The 17709-nt window shown below is 40.1% G+C and overlaps 1 protein-coding gene and 1 non-coding gene across 8 annotated transcripts in view; one reads left to right on the top strand and one right to left on the bottom strand.

Moving 5' to 3' along the window:
* The window catches only part of WDR33 (WD repeat domain 33), a 122513-nt gene that overhangs the window by 85283 nt on the left and 19521 nt on the right, over window positions 1-17709 (bottom strand). The gene's annotated exons all lie outside the window — the stretch shown is intronic.
* Window positions 11507-11614, top strand: LOC131828330 (U6 spliceosomal RNA). The gene has a single exon (XR_009352352.1). It is a non-coding gene; the product is annotated as a U6 spliceosomal RNA (small nuclear RNA).

The raw sequence follows: 17709 nt of genomic DNA on the forward strand, positions 1-17709 counted from the left end.
CTACACTGTGCATAAACCATCTTTGAAACTACACTGCATATAGAGAGTCTTTTTTTTTTTTTCTAAGATTTTATTTATTTATTTGACAGAGAGAGACATAGCAAGAGAGGGAACACAAAGCAGTTGGACTAGGAGAGGGAAAGCAGGCCTCCCGCTGAGCAGAGAGCCGGTGCGGCATCATGACCCAAGCCAAAGGCAGACGCTTTAATGAGCCACCCAGGTGCCCCTAAAGTATCTTTCAAGTAATATTTTCATTTATTAAAATATAAGTGTAGGGGCACCTGGGTGGCTCAGTTGTTAAGTGTCTGCCTACGGCTCAGGTCATAATCCCAGGATCCTGGGATCGAGCCCCACACCGGGCTCCTTGTTCTGCGTGAGGCCTGCTTCTCCCTCTCCAACTCCCCCTGATCATGTTCCCTCTCTCGGTGTGTCTCTCTCAAATAAATAAATAAATTTTTAAAATAATAGATAAATAAGTAAGTGTATGTAAACTTACATGCAGAAGCATGTGAGAACAGCCATATGCTTATCTCACTGAACCTATACTGTGTGAAAACCTTTCAAGCAACATCTTCTTTCATTAAGACACAAGCGTTGGTAGACAGATATGCAGAAGCATGTGAAAAACAGATCTGTCCTTAAAAAAATAATTTAAAAAAGAACTATTAATTACTGGGAAACTCAATCTCACAAGGCAGATACAAGTGTTCACAACTTTTATCTTTACAAATCGATTTTTATCACTAACAAATGCTGACAACTGTTTCCCTTGAAGCACAGTCTACCTACATTCCCCTTCAAGAAAAATACCTGCCATGTACTCATTTGAAAGCCATGGCTTATCATTCTTTTCTTTTCAATTCATTTAATATATTGTAATGGACTTTTTTTTTTTTTTTTAAGCAGTATTCAGGTTGGCTTTATTCACCTGGCAGTACTTATCTGAAGTCCTACCATGTCTTTTCCAACTCATTTATTTTTTTAGCACTAATATCCCATTGTCTGCATGTACCACTTTGCTTACCATTGAAGGATGTCTTGGTTGCTTCTAAATTTTGGCAGTTATAAATAAATAAAGCTCCAATAAATATTCATATGCAAGTTTCTATATAGTCATATTTTCAATTCACCTGGGTAAATGCAAAGGAGGACTGCTGGATCCTCTGATAAGAGAGTACACTTAGTTTTGTAAGAAAATGAAAAACTATCCAAATTGACTACACCATATTGCCTTCCCACCAGTAATGAATGAGAGTTCTTGTTGCTTCATACCCTTACCAGCATTTACTATTATCAGTGTTTTGGATTTGAGACATTGCAATACGTGTATAGTGTTGCAATCAATCAGTTCCCTGATGATATGTGATGCTAGGCATCTTTCCATATGTTTGACACCTGTGTATTTTCTTTAGTGAGGTGTCTGTTTAGATATTTTGCCCTTTTTTTTTTTTAAATATAAGCTCCGCACCCAACATGGGACTCATCTCATGACCCCAAGATCAAGAGCCACATGTTTGAGGCACCTTAGGTGGCACAGTTGGTTAAGCGTCCAACACTTGGTTTTTGCTCAGGGTCTTAAGATCGAGCCCTGCATCAGCTTCATGCTCAGTATGGAATCTGCTCAGGATTCTCTCTGCCCCACCCCTCCTGCCTGCTGGCTCTCTTACTCTCTTAAATAAAGTAAGTAAATCTTAAAAAAAAAAAAAAGGAAAAAATAGGGAGGCATCTGTGAGGTAAGCGTCTGCCTTTACCTCAAGTCATGATCCCAGAGTCCTGGGATCGAGCCCTGCATCGGGCTGCTTACTCTGTAGAGAGCCAGCTTCTCCCTCTCCCTCTGACTGTTGCTTCCCCTGCTCGTGCTCTCTCTGTCAAATGAATACCTTAAGAGAGAGAGAGACCCACATGCTCTACCAACTGAGCAGCCCAAGTTGTTCATTTTCTCAGGTTTTAAGAGGTTTTTGTTTTGTTTTGTTTTTAAGATTTTACTTATTTATTTGAGAGAGACTGCACAAGCAGAGGGAGCAGCAGAAGGGGATGGAGAAGCAAGCTCCCTGCCAAGCAAGGAGCCCCACTCAGGACTCCATCCCAGGACTCTGGGATCATGACCTGAGCCAAAAGCAGACGCTTAACCAACTAAGCCAACCAGGTACCCTGTTTTAAGAGTTCTTCGTATATTTTGGACAACAATCCTTTATCAGATAAATCTTCTGTAAGTATTATCTCCCAGTTTTTGGCCTATCTTCTCATACTCTTGATTAACTTATTTTTAAAATTACATTCACCAAAAAGTAAATTTTAGAACTTAGAACTTGGAACATTTCCAGGTTTTGACAAATGCACAGAATCATAAAATAACCAAAATCAAAATACAGCACCCTGTTACCAATTTTCTACTACTACTCCTAGTCCCTGGCAACCATTTTGTTTGTTTCCCATAACTATAGTTTATGTCTTTGTAGAATGTCATATAAAGAGAATCACACACTGTGACCCTTTTAAGTTTGGCATTTTTCATTTAGCATAATAATTATGAGATTCACCGGGGCGCCTGGGTGGCTCAGTGGGTTAAAGCCTCTGCCTTCGGCTCAGGTCATGATCCCAGGGTTCTGGGATCGAGCCCCGCATAGGGCTTTCTGCTCAGCAGGGAGCCTGTTTCCTCCTCTCTCTCTGCCTGCCTCTCAGCCTACTTGTGATCTCTGTCTGTCAAATAAATAAAATCTTTAAAAAAAAAATAAATAAAAAATAATTATGAGATTCACCAATGTTGTTTCAAGTACCAGTAATTCCTTTTTTACGGTTTGTTTTTCCATTCACCAATTGAGGGACACTTGAATTGTCCACGGTGCTTGGCCATTTGAACAAAATTACTACTGACAGTCATGTGTAGTTTTTTTTTTTTTTTAAAGATTTTATTTATTCGACAGAGAGAGATCGCAAGTAGGCAGAGAGGAAGGCAGAGAGAGAGGAGGAAGCAGACTCCCTGCTGAGCAGAGAGCCCGATGCGGGACTTGATCCCAGGACCCTGAGATCATGACCTGAGCCGAAGGCAGCGGCTTAACCCACTGAGCCACCCAGGCGCCCCAGTCATGTGTAGTTTTATGTAAATGTTAAGTGTTCATTTTTCTTGGGTAAATATTTAGGATTGAAAGTGTGGGGTCGCGTAACTTTATATTTATACTTTACGGGAAACTGCGAAAAGATTTCCCAAAATGCCTATACCATCTTACATTCCCACTAGCAACTTCGAAAGTTCCAGTTGCTCTACGTCCTCATTAATACTTGTCAACTAGGCAGAGAAGAGTTGTTTGTTTTCTTAGTCACCCTAACAGATATATAGTAGTATCTCATTGTGGGTTTGTTTGTTTTTTTAAGATTTTATTTATTTATTTGACAGAGATCACAGACAGGCAAAGACAGAGGAAGGGAAGCAGCCTCCCTACCGAGCGAGAGCAGAGCGCGCAATGTGGGGCTCAATCCCAGGACTCTGGGGTCACAACCTGAGCCCAAGGCAGAGGCTTTAACCCACTGAGCCACCCAGGCACCCCTCATTGTGGTTTTAATTTGCATTTCCCTCAAGACAAATGATATAGAGCATTTTTTTGGTCCTTACTTACCACCCATATGTCTTGTCCAGCAAAGTTTCTGTTCAAATATTTTCCCCATTCTTTAATTGGGTTGTTGTCTTATTGTAGAGGAGTTTGTTCTTTTTTTTTTTTTTTTTTTTAAGATTTTACTTTTTTATTTATTTGACAGAGAGAGAGGGAGAAAGAGAGAGCACAAGTAGGGGGAGTGGCAAAGGCAGAGGGAGAGGAAAAGGCAGACTCCCCAATGAGCAGGGAGCCTGACATGGGGCTCAATCCCAGGACCCAGAGATCAAGACCTGAACTGAAGTCAGAAGATTAACTCACTGAGCCACCCAAGTACCCCTAGAAATCTTCATCTAAATCAAGATTATAAAGATTTTTCTTGGGGCGCCTGGGTGGCTCAGTGGTTTGGGCTGCTGCCTTCGGCTCGGGTCATGATCTCAGGGTCCTGGGATCGAGCCCCGCATCGGGCTCTCTGCTCCGCAGGAAGCCTGCTTCTCTCTCTCTCTCTGCCTGCCTCTCTGCCTACTTGTGATCTCTGTCTGTCAAATAAATAAATAAAATCTTAAAAAAAAAAAAAAAAGATTTTTCTCCTTTGTTCTCCTTTGCCAATTGTATTATTTTACATTTCACATTTAGATCTCTGATGTATTTGAGTTCATTTCAGTATTAGGTATAAGGGATGGTTTGAAATTCTTTTTTCTCATATGGTGTCCAACTGTTCCAACTCCGTATACTGAAAAAGACTATCTTTTTTCTACCAAACTGCTTTTACACCTTCGCTTAAATCAACTGACTGTATTTCATGTGGATCCACCTCAATATCCTGATTACTTTACCTTTACAGAAGGTCTTGAAATCTGCTACATTTCATCAGATTCCCCAACTATGTTGTTCTTCATCAAAAGTGATCTAGCAATTTGTGTTGTTTTGCCATATTATAATTTTTTTATTTTTTAAAGATTTTATTTATTTATTTGACAGACAGAGATCACAAGTAGGCAGAGAGGCAGGCAGAGAGAGAGAGAGGAGGAAGCAGGCTCCCCACCGAGCAGAGAGCCCGACGCAGGGCTCGATCCCAGGACCCCGGGATCATGACCCGAGCCAAAGGCAGAGGCTTTAACCCACTGAGCCACCCAGGCACCCCTGCCATATTATAATTTTTAAAAGCAGCTTATTACCCGTAAAAAATATGAGATTTTGATCTTTATGGACCAATCTGAGAAGAAATTATATTTTAACAATATCTGTCATCAAACCATAAACAGGTTAATTCTTTAGGTCTTTTGTGATTTGCTTCAACCATGTTTTGTAGTTTCAGACACACAGACATGCTTTGTCAGATTTATACCTGGTTTTGGTGCTATTTAAATGGAACTGTGTTTTACTTATTTTCATTCCCAGCTGTTCACTGGCAGTATAAAGAAACACAATTAATTTTTATACACTGTCCATTTATTCTGCAACCTTGCTAAATTCACATGTTGATCCTAGACTTCTTATCAATTCCTTGGAGTTTTCTGCATAGGTAATCATGTCATCTGTAAATAGGGGCAATTTATGTCTTTCTGTTCTAAAAGCTTTATTTCTTTTTCTTGCCTTATTGCACTGTTCTCAGTCTTGAAGGAGAAGGCATTCAGTCTTTCTCTATTAAGTATTCTCTATTAAATGTGATATTAGCTATATTTTTATAGATGCCCTTCAACAGTTAAAAGAAAAACCCTTCCATTCCTAATCTGTAAGAATTTTTATCAAGAAAGTACTAAGAGGGGCACCTGGGTGGCTCAGTGGAGGAAAGCCTCCACCTTCGGCTCCCGTCATGATTCCACGGTCCTGGGATCGAGCCCCACATCAGGCTCTCTGCTCTGTGGGGAGCCTGCTTCCCCCTCTCTGTCTGTCTGCCTCGCTGCTGATTTGTGATCTCTGTCAAGTAAATAAATAAAATCTTAAAAAAAAAAAAAAAAGAAAGAAAGAAAGAAAGCAGTTCTGACTGCAGTTTGAAAACTCACCACTGCCATACAGAGTTAAATTCAAATAACTGACACAGAAAAAATTTTCACAAACTACTAAGTATATTAGCAATCCAAGGTATTATTACAAATTATTCACAAGAGCTATACCCAACACTAAAAACTAGACCTATTCCTAACCTTCCCAGATTTAACTTATAAAAATGACAAAACCTGGGGCACCTGGGTGGCTCAGTTGTTAAGCGTCTGCCTTTGCGCAGGTTGTGATCCCACAACTAATCCCAGGGTTCTTAGACTGAGCCCCACATCAGGCTCTCTGCTCAGTGGGGAGCCTGCCTCTCCCTCTCCCACTCCCCCCACTTGTGTTCCCTCTCTCGCTGTGTCTCTCTCTGTCAAATAAACAAATGAATTCTCTTAAAAAAAAAAAAAAATGACCCAAGCTATGCTTTTAACTCGATAAATATAAACCCAGAAGGAAATGCAAAAATCTACAGAATCTAGGGGTGCCTGGGTGGCTCAGTGGGTTAAAGCCTCTGCCTTAGGCGCAGGTCATGATCTCAGAGTCCTGGGATCGAGCCCTGCATTGGGCTCTCTGCTCAGCAAGGAGCCTGCTTCTCCCTCTCTCTCTGCCTGCCTCTTTGCCTACTGTGATCTGTCAAATAAATAAATAAAATCTTTAAAAAACATAATTACAGAATCTAAAAAAGAACAAATAAATAAAACTATCTTGGTTGGCTATCTTGCTTGTAATAAAACAAACGAATGAATAAAGCAGGCCAGTGGCACTACAAACACACTCATGTTTGTAAATTCTTATAATACTTCTAGAAAAATATACCAGAAACATTACCAGTGATGGTATCTCTGTCTGCTTCCCTGCCTACTTGTGCTCTATCTCTCTGCCAAATAAATAAATAAAATCTTAAAAAAAAAATTGGACACTCGACTGACTCAGCCTCCCACCATGCCCCCGAAATTAATTTTAAATGGAAAATGTGACTGTCCAAAAAACAGATGCCCTTTCACACGTGCTTATGCAATACTGAGAGGAAGAGAGGAAAGGAAGACCTTTTTTGGATTATGAGACTAAAGAGACATAACTAACCTTAATGAAACCATGATTTTTTTCTTTAAGATTTTATTTATTTTACAGAGAGAGAGAGCACAAGCAGGGGGAGCAGGAGAGGGAGAAGTAGCCTCTCCTCTGAGCAGGGAGCCCAAGGAAAGGGCTCAATCCCACTGCTCAAGCAGATGCTTAACCGACTGAGCCTGGACCCAGGCACCCTGGAACCCTGACTTAAAAAAAAAAAATGTTAAACAAATGTCAGCAAGGATGTGAAGAAAAGGGATACCTTGTGCCCTGCTGGTGTGAATGTCAACTGGTGCAAATTGGTGCAGTCACTATGAAAAACAGTGCAGAGGTTCCTCAAAATATTAAAAACAGAACTACTCTACAATCCAGCAATTCTACTTCTGAGTATTTCTCTGAAAAAAACAAACCACTAATTCAAAAAGATATGCATCCATGTTTACAACCTCCCAAGTGTCCATCAACAGAAATTGGATAAAGAAAGTGTGTGTGTGTGTGTGTGTGTGTGTGTGAATATGCGACACAGTATGATTTGGCCATATAAAAGAATGAAATTTTGCCATTTTTGACAACACAGATGAACCTTGAAGGCATTATGCTAAGTGAAATAAATCAGAGAAAGACAAATACTGTATAGGTGAAATATACATGTGGAATCAGAAACAAATAAAAATACCCATATGCACAGACTGAAGAAAATAGACTGGCGGTTGCCGGATGTGGGGAATGGAAATGGGAGACACTGGGTGAAGGCAATCAAAAAATACAAACTTCTAGTTATAAAATAAATACGTTGTGGAAATGTAATGGACACTAGGGTAACTCTTAATTAATTATTCTTCACTGCAGGGCACCTGGGTGGCTCAGTTGGTTAAGCATTTGCCTTTGGCTCACATCATGATCTCAGGATCCTGGGATCAAGCCCTACATTGGGCTCCTTGCTTAGCCGGGAGCATGCTTTCCCTCTCCCTCTGCCTGCCACTCCCCATGCTTGTGCTCTCTCTGTCAAATAAATAAATAAAATATTTTTAAAAATAATAGTAATACCGTACTGCAAATTTGAAAGTAGCTAATAAGAGTAGGGGCGCCTGGGTGGCTCAGTGGGTTAAGCCTCTGCCTTCAGCTCAGGTCATGATCTCAGGGTCCTGGGATCGAGCCCCGCATCAGGCTCTCTGCTCGGCAGGGAACCTGCTTCCTCCTCTCTCTCTCTCTCTCTCTGCCTGCCTCTCTGCCTACCTGTGCTCTCTCTCTGTCAAATAAATAAATAAAATCTTTAAAAAAAAAAAAAAAAAGTAGCTAAGAGTAGATTATAAGTTCTTATCACAAGAAAAAAAAAACTTTGTGACTATGAAAGGTGATGGCTATTAACTAAATTTGTGGTGACCATTCTGCAATATATAAAAATATTAAATCATTATGTTGTACACATGAAACTGACATTATATGCAAGGATACCTCAATTTTAAAAATACAGCACAAAATAATGTTATAACAAATTATTTATTGAATTTATACAGTTCAATTAGGTAAATTGGGTAAATAAAATTAAGTAAATAGAATTTACCTAGTTACTTTAGATAAACAGAATAAGTATTAAGTAATTATTGCTAATTTTATTTTGTTACTACTATGGTAAAGAAAATACCTTTATTCCTACTGATAATGAACAATGAGGTTTTTATTTTTTTCATTTTTTTATTATTATGTTCAATTAGGCGACATATAGTAAGTACATCATTAGTTTTTGATGTGTGTTCAACAATGCATTAGTTGCATATAACACCCAGCGCTCATCACAAAACGTATCCTCCTTAATACCCATCACCAGGTTACCCCATCCCCCAACCCTCTCCCTTCTAGAACTGAAGAGGAAAACTGCAATCTCTAATGAAGCTGCTTTGTGTATTTATAAATATTAATGAATAGTAACTACTTGGGTGGTTTACCTTTAAAACATGTCTCATTGCTGGATATTTGAATTTTTTTATTTGAATTTTTTTGTTTTCTTTTGTTTTTTAAGATTTTATTTATTTACTTGAGAGAGAGAGCGCATAAGCAGGGTAGGGGCAAAGGGAAAAGCAGACTCCCGCTGAGCAGGGAGCCGAACATGAGGCTCCATCCCAGACCTGAGCCAAAACCAGATGCTTAACCCACTGAGCCACCCAGACGTCCAGTGAATTGTTTTTTGTTTTTGTTTTTCTTAAGATTTTATTTATTTATTTGACAGAAACCGATCACAAGCAGGCAGAGAGGCAGGCAGGGGGGCGGGGAGCAGGCTCCCCACTGAGCAGAGAACCCGATGTAGGGCTCCATCTCAGGACCCTAGGATCATGACCCAAGCCAAAGGCAAAGGCTTTAACCCACTGAGTCACCCAGGCGCCCCTCGTGAATTGTTTTTAAAACATATCCCTCTAGGGGCGCCTGGGTGGCTCAGCGGGTTAAGCCTCTGCCTTCGGCTCAGGTCATGATCCCAGGGTCCTGGGATCGAGCCCCACATCGGGCTCTCTGCTCAGCGGGGAGCCTGCTTACCCCACTCTGTCTGTTTGCCTCTCTGCCTACTTGTGATCTCTGTCAAATAAATAAATAAAAATCTTTAAAAAAAAAAATAATAAATAAATAAAAAAAATAAAACATATCTCTCTACAACTCAAATTGCACCAATCATCATTGCACATAAAGCTTTAAGTCAAAAGAATCTTTGCTGTCTTAGGGAAAAAAAGAAAACACTTCTTCTAGGCTCTATTTTAGTTTTCTTATTAACAAAAGATTAAATACTGGAGGGACCTGGGTGGCTCACTCGGTTAAGTATCTGCCTCTGGCTCAGGTCATGATCCCAAGGGTCCTGGGATAGAGCCTCGCATAGGACTCCCTGCTCAGTAAGGAGCCTGCTTCTCCCTTTCCCTCTGCCACTCCCCCTGCTTGCACGCACACACACATACTCTCTCTCTCTCTCTCAAATAAAATCTTTTAAAAAAATAAATAAAAATAAAAGGTTAAATACTTTTTTCCATTTTATTAACCACTTTTACTCTCACCTCTATGCACATTTACATTCTTTCTTCATGCCTTTTGTGTACTGCTTTTGGGAATAAATATATAGTTAGGTCATTGTCATTTGCCTCCTTTATGACTAGGCTCAGGGGGAAAATCTCAGTACACAATTCAGCTGTTTGAATTTTGAACGAAAAAACATACTTCTTACATCCTGCAGTTAACAACAACAACAAACAGCTTAACAGGAAAAACAGTTTATGGTTTCCCTTTGCTCAAACTAGAATAATCTTCATTCAAAGATTCCCCATTTACAAATTTATCTACTTGTAGCCCCAAATCTCTGGCATCATTTGTAGACATAGAAAGTAAAGAAAAACTTGAACTGACCCCAGAGATCAAGTTCCCAGCTGAGGTCTAACCAGGCAATGCTGTGCCTTCTTGTTTCAGCTCTCATACTGTAAACAGGTGTCCTTTTTGCAATCCACTGAGTGTCAAGTTTTACACATTTTGTTGTTGTTGTTGTTAATTTCACTGCTTGAAATTGTCTCCAAGTGTTGTGCTGAAGTGCTATCTAGTGTTCCTAAGCTCTAGAAGGCTGTGACGTGCCTTAATGGACAAAGTATGCAGGACTGGTTCAGACATGAGCTGTAACTAGTACTACTACTGCTCATGAATTCAAAGTTAATGGATCAACAATATGCATTAAATAAGGTATCTTTAAACAGAAGCACACATAAGATTATGTCTCAGTTGGCTTTATTGCAAATGTCACCAGAGGCTCACAGGAATCTAACTCTGCATTTCCCCTGGAAAAAACCATTCAGTATTTGCTAATTCAGTGTCTGCAACATCACAGAATATAACTGCCATGATTAACAATAATAAACTGGAGTTGGAAATACTTATACTATTCAATGGGGAAAATAATAGAACTGGAGCACCTGTAGAGCTCAAGTCACATCTTAGAAGGAAGTTCAAGACATACAGCAAAAAGGCACCTGCGTGGCTCAGTCAGTTAAGCATCTGCCTCCAGCTCAGGTCATGATCCTGGGATCCTGGGATTAAGCACCATGTCTGGCTCCCTGCTCAGTGGGGAGCCTGCTTCTACCTCTCCCTCTGCCTCTCCCCTGCTTGTACTCTTTCTCTCTCTCAAATAAGTAAGTAAAATCTTTGGGGGAAAAAAAGATATACAGCAAAGTTGTACCAATCTAATATATTTGTAACGCCTTCTTGCAACACCTCCACAGAACACCTAAGTTTTGGGGGTGGGGATACAGTATCACTAGAATACAAAGAAGGAAACTAGGCAAGCTAAATTGGACTCTATTTAAGGCTCTGATCCCTGCCTATGCTAGAGAAATTTTTGACACTTTGATCCCTAAAAAGAAGGAATAAGATTAAGGACCACTAGGGGTGCCTGGGTGGCTCAGTCAGTTAAGGGTCTGCTTTTGCTCAAGTCATGACTCAAATCCATATGGATGTCCCTGCTCAACAGGGAGCCTGCTTCTCCCTCTTCCTCTGCCCCTCCCCACTGCCCTGCCCACTTGTGCTATCTCAGATAAATAATATCTTTTTAAAAAATAAATTTCAGAAAACCATTCTATGATTTAATAGAGATCAATGTAGACTAATAAAATATTTTGTTTCACAAAAAGTCTTTCAGTCAAGTTCATAGGCATAAGCAACCAGAAAGAAATAACTAAAAACCTCTGCCTATCTATAAGATGAAATTTTATGTAATCACTAAAAATCTTGAAATATTTTAAACAAACTTCTTGACCCAACGTTAAGTGGAAAAAATCAGAGTGTAAATAATTATAATTACTTTAAAAGAACCATACACTTTTGTGCAAAAGCCAAAAAAATGGATGCTCACTTCAGCAGTACATATACTAAAACTGGGAACAATACAGAGAAGATTAGCATGGTTCCTGCACAAGGATGACATGCAAATTCATGAAACATTCCACAAAACAGAACCAAAAAAGCCCCTCAAAATAGAAAGGAACATAAAAGAAAAGTAACAACTCATGGGAGTTACAGTAAAATTTGGCTGTCTTCTTTATACCTTCCGTTCTTTCAAACTATCTACAACAGATATGGATCACTTTTATGAGAAGGTAGGAGTGATTTTTTTTTTTTTTACAGATTTTATTTATTTATTTGACAGACAAGAGATCACAGACAGAAAGGCAGGCAGAGAGAGGGGAGGAAGCAGGCTCCCTGCCGAACAGAGAGCCCAATGTGGGATCACGACCTTGAACCCACTGAGCTACCCAGGTGTTTTTCTTTTTAAAATGTTTTTCTTTTTAAAATACTCTTCTGGGGAACACCTGGGTGGCTCAGTCCATTAAGCATTTGCCTTCAGCTCAGGTCATGATCCCAGAGTTCTGGGATCAAGTCCCATATCAGGTTCCTTGCTCAGCGGGAAGCCCACTTCTGCCTCTGCCTGCCACTCGCCCTGCTTGTGCTCACCCACTTTCTCTCTCTCTCCAACAAATAAATTCTTTAAAAACAAACAAACAAATAAATAAATAAATAAAGTAGTCTTCTAAAATCTCTAACTTTGCCCAATATTCTAACAAACATTGTTAGCATATTCCTATACTGATGTTCTAAATTAATTTTGTTAATTTATTATTATTATGCTCAATTTATTCAGTCTTTACACTCCCAAAATATATTACGCATAATCCTAGAAAACATGTATCTCACTGGCAAAACCCCACACGTCTATCTTTCTGCCTAAACTGCAAATTACATGTAAGCAAGGACTGAATGTTTCTAATTTTTCTTAAAGATTTTATTTGAAAGAGAATGTGCATATGCACACACGTGTGCAGTGGGGGAGGGGCAGAGGAAGAGTGAGAACCAGGCTCCCCACTGGGATTAGGACCTGACCCAAAGGCAGTCCCTTAACTGACTGAGCCACCCAGGCACTCACTGCAGGACTGAATGCTTTTAGTCTCTATATTTCCAATGCCTTGCATACATGTAAGAATTATCACAGATATACGTTAAAATATATAACAGAAAATCACTACTGAAACACCCAATAAAACTTGCTGCATACCGGTTCCACCAATGGATGTTAAAATTAGTGGGCAAAAGCTTGAGAACAAGTACTTACATAATTCCAAAGTATCTCCTCCAAGATATTTTTAGTTACAAAGGAAAAAGTATTAACTATGCAGTAGAAAGCATTTGCTCACAGAACATTAATTTTTCTGTTTGTATATTACAAGCAATGAGCTAAGAGAATTATCACCAAATTGAAAAGGTATGTTCCAGATAATCTAAACTTAAAATACCGAGTATGTGCTGCACATGTAAAATAAACATTTTTTCAGTGGGGGGAGACAATGCTTGAGATACACAAAGCGAGAAAATTCATTCGCCGGAATAACTATTAACAGAGACGATTAATTAACGTTAACCACGCTCTTTTAACTATCCGCCAAGAGACATGTCTCCTTTGTTAAGACTCCTGGACAGAGAAAGCAAATGGTTTCTACTCCTCCTTAACAGGTTGGCAGAGCATAGAGACCTGATCTGCTACTGAAATACCTCAGTGAGGGGCACCTGGGTGGCTCAGTGGGTTAAGCCACTGCCTTCGGCTCAGGTCATGATCTCAGGGTCCTGGGATCGAGTCCCGCATCAGGCTCTCTGCTCAGCAGGGAGCCTGCTTCCTCCTCTCTCTCTCTCTGCCTGCCTGATCTACTTGTGATCTCTGTCTGTCAAATTAAATAAATAAAATCTTAAAAAAAAAAAAAAAAAGAAAGAAAGAAAGAAATACCTCAGTGAGAACGTCTTAAAAGGCAGGGTATGAGGGTACCAACGGGGGGCTCTGTCGGTTCAACATCTGACTCTTGATTTCGGCTCAGGTCATAATCTCAGAGTTGTGAGATGAAGCTCCCATCCTGGGTTGTGGATTGGGCAGGCTCTCTGCCCCTCCGCTCATTAATGTGTGCGTGTGCACAAGTGTGCTCGCTCTCTAAAATGAATATATCTTAAAAAAAAAAAAAAAAAAAGAGAGAGAGAGGGACACCTAGGTGGCTCAGTCAGTTAAGCATCTGCTTTTGACTCAGGTCATGATCCCAGAACCCTGGGATCCAGCCAGCCATCCAGCTCCCTTCTCCTTCTGCCCCTTTCCCCTGCTTGTGCTCACCCGCTCTCTCAAATTAAAAACAAAAACAAAACAAACAAAAAAAACCTTTAAGAAAAAACAAAAATTTTAAAAATAAAAAAAGTATATGTATGAAAAATTTAAAAGTAGGATGACTGGTCCTGGGGCTTGAAAAAAAAGGCCTACCAAAGATCAGTTGAATGTAGAGCAGATGTTACATAATAATAGGGAATTAGGGCAAATTTTCTTACATGTGATACTGCATGTTGCTACTGCATACTGAATGAAGCATTTGGTATCATGATGTCTGAAATTACTCTCAAATATATGTATATATGTACATATGAATGCAGAGACAGAATGTTATTGGTTGAATTACATCCCCTCCTCAAAATCCCCATATTGGAAGTCCTAACCCTTAGCACCTTATTGGGACACAGAGACACTCCAGATGTCATTAGTTAAGATGAAGTCATATAGAGTAGGAGGAGTCTATAATTCAATAGGATTAGTGTCCTCATAAAAGGGAGAAATTTGGACACACATAAAGAATGGAGTTATACTGGCACAAGCTAAGGAACTACCAGAAACTAGGAGAGAGGCCTGGAACAGATTCTTCCCTAATACCATCAGAGGGAACAAGGCCCTACTGACACCTTGATCTCAGTCACCTGTTGTTCTTCAGAACTCTAAGACAATAAATGACTATTTAAGCCACACTTGTGTTATGGCAGCCCTAGCAAACTAACAGAGAAACAAAATATTTTAAAATTATAACAAATTGGGAGGTGATGGGATTTTATTTATTTATTTGAGAGAACAAGAGAGCAAGGAGCATGAGCAGGGGGAAGGGCAGGGGGAGGGACAAGCAGACTCCCTGCTGACCAGGCAGCCAGAGGCAGGGCTTGATCCTAGAACTCCAAGATCATGACCTGAGCCACAGTCAGATGTGTAACCGACTAAGCTACCCAGGCACCCCATAATTTCTCACTTTTAAGTATGATGTTAGCTGTGGAGATTTTGTAGATGCACCATATCAAACTGAGGATATCCCCACCATGTCTGCTTTGCTGAACATTTTATCATGAACAGATGCTGAATGTTGTCAGGAGCTTTTCTGCATGTATTAATAGAATGCACGATTTTTTTTTTTTTAAGATTTTATTTATTTATTTGACAGAGAGAGATCACAAGCAGGCAGAGAGAGAGGAGGAAGCAGGTTCCCTGCTGAGCAGAGAGCCCGATGTGGGGCTCGATCCCAGGTCCCTGAGATCATGACCTGAGCCGAAGGCAGCGGCCCAACCACTGAGCCACCCAGGCGCCCCAGAATGCACAATTTATTAATCTCTAAATATAAATTTTCTTCATAACTCATATGATGTAATGAATTAACTCATTTTTGAGTGCTAAACAGGGCTTGCATACCTGAAATAAACCCCACATCGTCATAATGTGTATAATTCTTTTCATTCACCATTAAATTCAACCGGTTATTCTGTTGAGAATGTCTACATTTATATTCATGAAAAATAATGACCTACAGTTTTCCTCCTGTATGATCTTTATGTGGTTTTGGTATTAGCGTAATACTGGCTTCAGAGAATGAATTAGGAAACATTTGCTATATGAGGTTTCTAGAGTAATCAAACTCATAGAGACAGAAAACAGAACAGTGCTTGTCACAGGCTAAGGGAGGGAAGAACAGGAAGTTAACGTTTAATGGGTACAAAGTTTCCGTTAGAGAAGCTGAAAGGGTTCTGGAGATAGATGGTTATAAAACATTGTTAACGTATTTAATGTCAAACAAGTGTATACTTAAAAATGCTAATTTCACTAGAAGAAAAAAAAATAAAGTTAAAATGGTGAATTTTATGTTAAGCATATTTTAACACCAAAACAAACAAAACTAGACCTGGAACCCAGTACGTACTCAATAAGTATGTGATGATCTAGTGACCTTAATAAATGCATACTGGAAGATTACTTTTTTTAAGATTTATTTATTTATTTATTTATTTGACAGAGCGAGAGGGAGAGAGCACAAGCAGGAGGAGCAGGAGGGAGAGAAGCAGGCTCCCTGCTGATTACAGAGCCCGATGTGGGGCTCAATCCCAGCACCCTGGGATCACGACCTGCCCGAAGACAAAGCCTTAACCGACTGAGCCACCCAGGCACCCTGAAGGAATCTTTTTTTTATTATTATTATTTTTTTATTTTTTAAGATTTTTATTTATTTGACAGAGATCACAGGTACGCAAGCAGGCAGAGAGAGAGAGGGAGGAGGAAGCAGGCTCCCCGCCGAGCAGAGAGCCCGATGTGGTGCTCAATCTGACATCATGACCCAAGCCAAAGGCAAAGGTATTAACCCACTGAGCCACCTAGGCGCCCCATGAGGAATCTTTTTTAAATGCTATGAGGGAATACTATGGGAAGAAACGGGGAGCACAGACGTTAAAGAGAAAAGTTCTGGGCAAAGTAATGTATGCAGGGATAAAAGAAGGAATATACAAACTGGAAAAAGGGGAGGAGGTGGATTTCAGGCAGAGGAAATAGCAACAGGATTAAAAGGTTTCTGTTTTAACTGAGACACAACTGACATATAACACTGTATTCGTTTTAAGTGCACCTGAGTTTTGTTTTGTTTTTTTTTTAAAGATTTTATTTATTTATCAGATAGAGATCACAAGTAGACAGAGAGGCAGGCAGAGAGAGAGGGGGAAGCAGGCTCCCTGCTGAGCAGAGAGCCCCATTTGGGGCTCGATCCCAGGACCCTGAGATCATGACCGGAGCCCGAGGCAGAGGCTTTAACCGCACCTGAGTTATTAAAATGGTTCACGGGGGGCGCCTGGGTGGCTCAGTGGGTTAAGCCGCTGCCTTCGGCTCAGGTCATGATCTCAGGGTCCTGGGATCGAGTCCTGCATCGGGCTCTCTGCTCAGCAGGGAGCCTGCTTCCTCCTCTCTCTCTCTCTCTCTGCCTGCCTCTCTTCCTACTTGTGATCTCTCTGTCAAATAAATAAATAAAATCTTTAAAAAAAAAATAAAATAAAATGGTTCACGGACAGGGTAGGTGTTAAGAGGGAGCAGCAGAGGAAGAAGCTGAAAACCTCTAAGTTCATATATTGGAGCTTGAGTCTGAAATTCATGCTACACCAATCTAGACATGCTAAAAACATACTAATTCTATCAAATAGTACAAGGAGCCTTACCTGGGGTCTATGGATATGTAAATAGGCAAAAGGATTTCAAAGACACCCCCTACCTCAAGCTGCAAAAATTCAAATACAAATATTTACATTTTTCCTGGGGAAAAAAATACCCATGGGATCCAGAAAGTACAACACTAGTGTTGGAAACAATGATGACTCACCCCAGAAATATAAGTAAAAAAGTGTGAATTTTAGAAATGTGAATTATCCTATGAAAGGTAACACCAGGAAGAGGCCTGAAAACAATTCAGTCAACTATAATAATCCAGGAAGAAGATGAGCATATTTTTTTACTAAAATCTTTCACTAAATTTTTTACATTCTTTATAAAATTTTATTAAAATCTAAAGTTCTAGGGGCGCCTGGATGGCTCAGTCATTAAGTGTCTGCCTTCAGCTCAGGTTGTGATCCCAGAGTTCTGGAATGGAGCCCTGAACTGGGCTCCCTGCTCCGCAGCGAGTCTGCTTCTTCCTCTCCCTCTCCTACTGCTTGTGTTCCCTCTCTCGCTGTCTCTCTGTCAAATAAATAAAATAAAATCTTTAAAAAAGGGTCACCTAGATGGCTCAGCCGGTTAAGCATCTGCTTTTGGCTCAGGTCATGATCTTGGGATCCTGGGATCAAGCCCTGCCTTGGGCTCCCTGCTGAGCAGGGAGCCTGCTTCTCCCTCTGCTGCTCCCCTTGCTTGTTCTCTCTCTCTCTCTCTCTGTCAATAAACAAAAAATCTTTTTTAAAAAATCTT

This window comes from Mustela lutreola, chromosome 3 (genome assembly GCF_030435805.1).
Source record: "Mustela lutreola isolate mMusLut2 chromosome 3, mMusLut2.pri, whole genome shotgun sequence".
Taxonomy (NCBI): Eukaryota; Metazoa; Chordata; class Mammalia; order Carnivora; family Mustelidae; genus Mustela; species Mustela lutreola.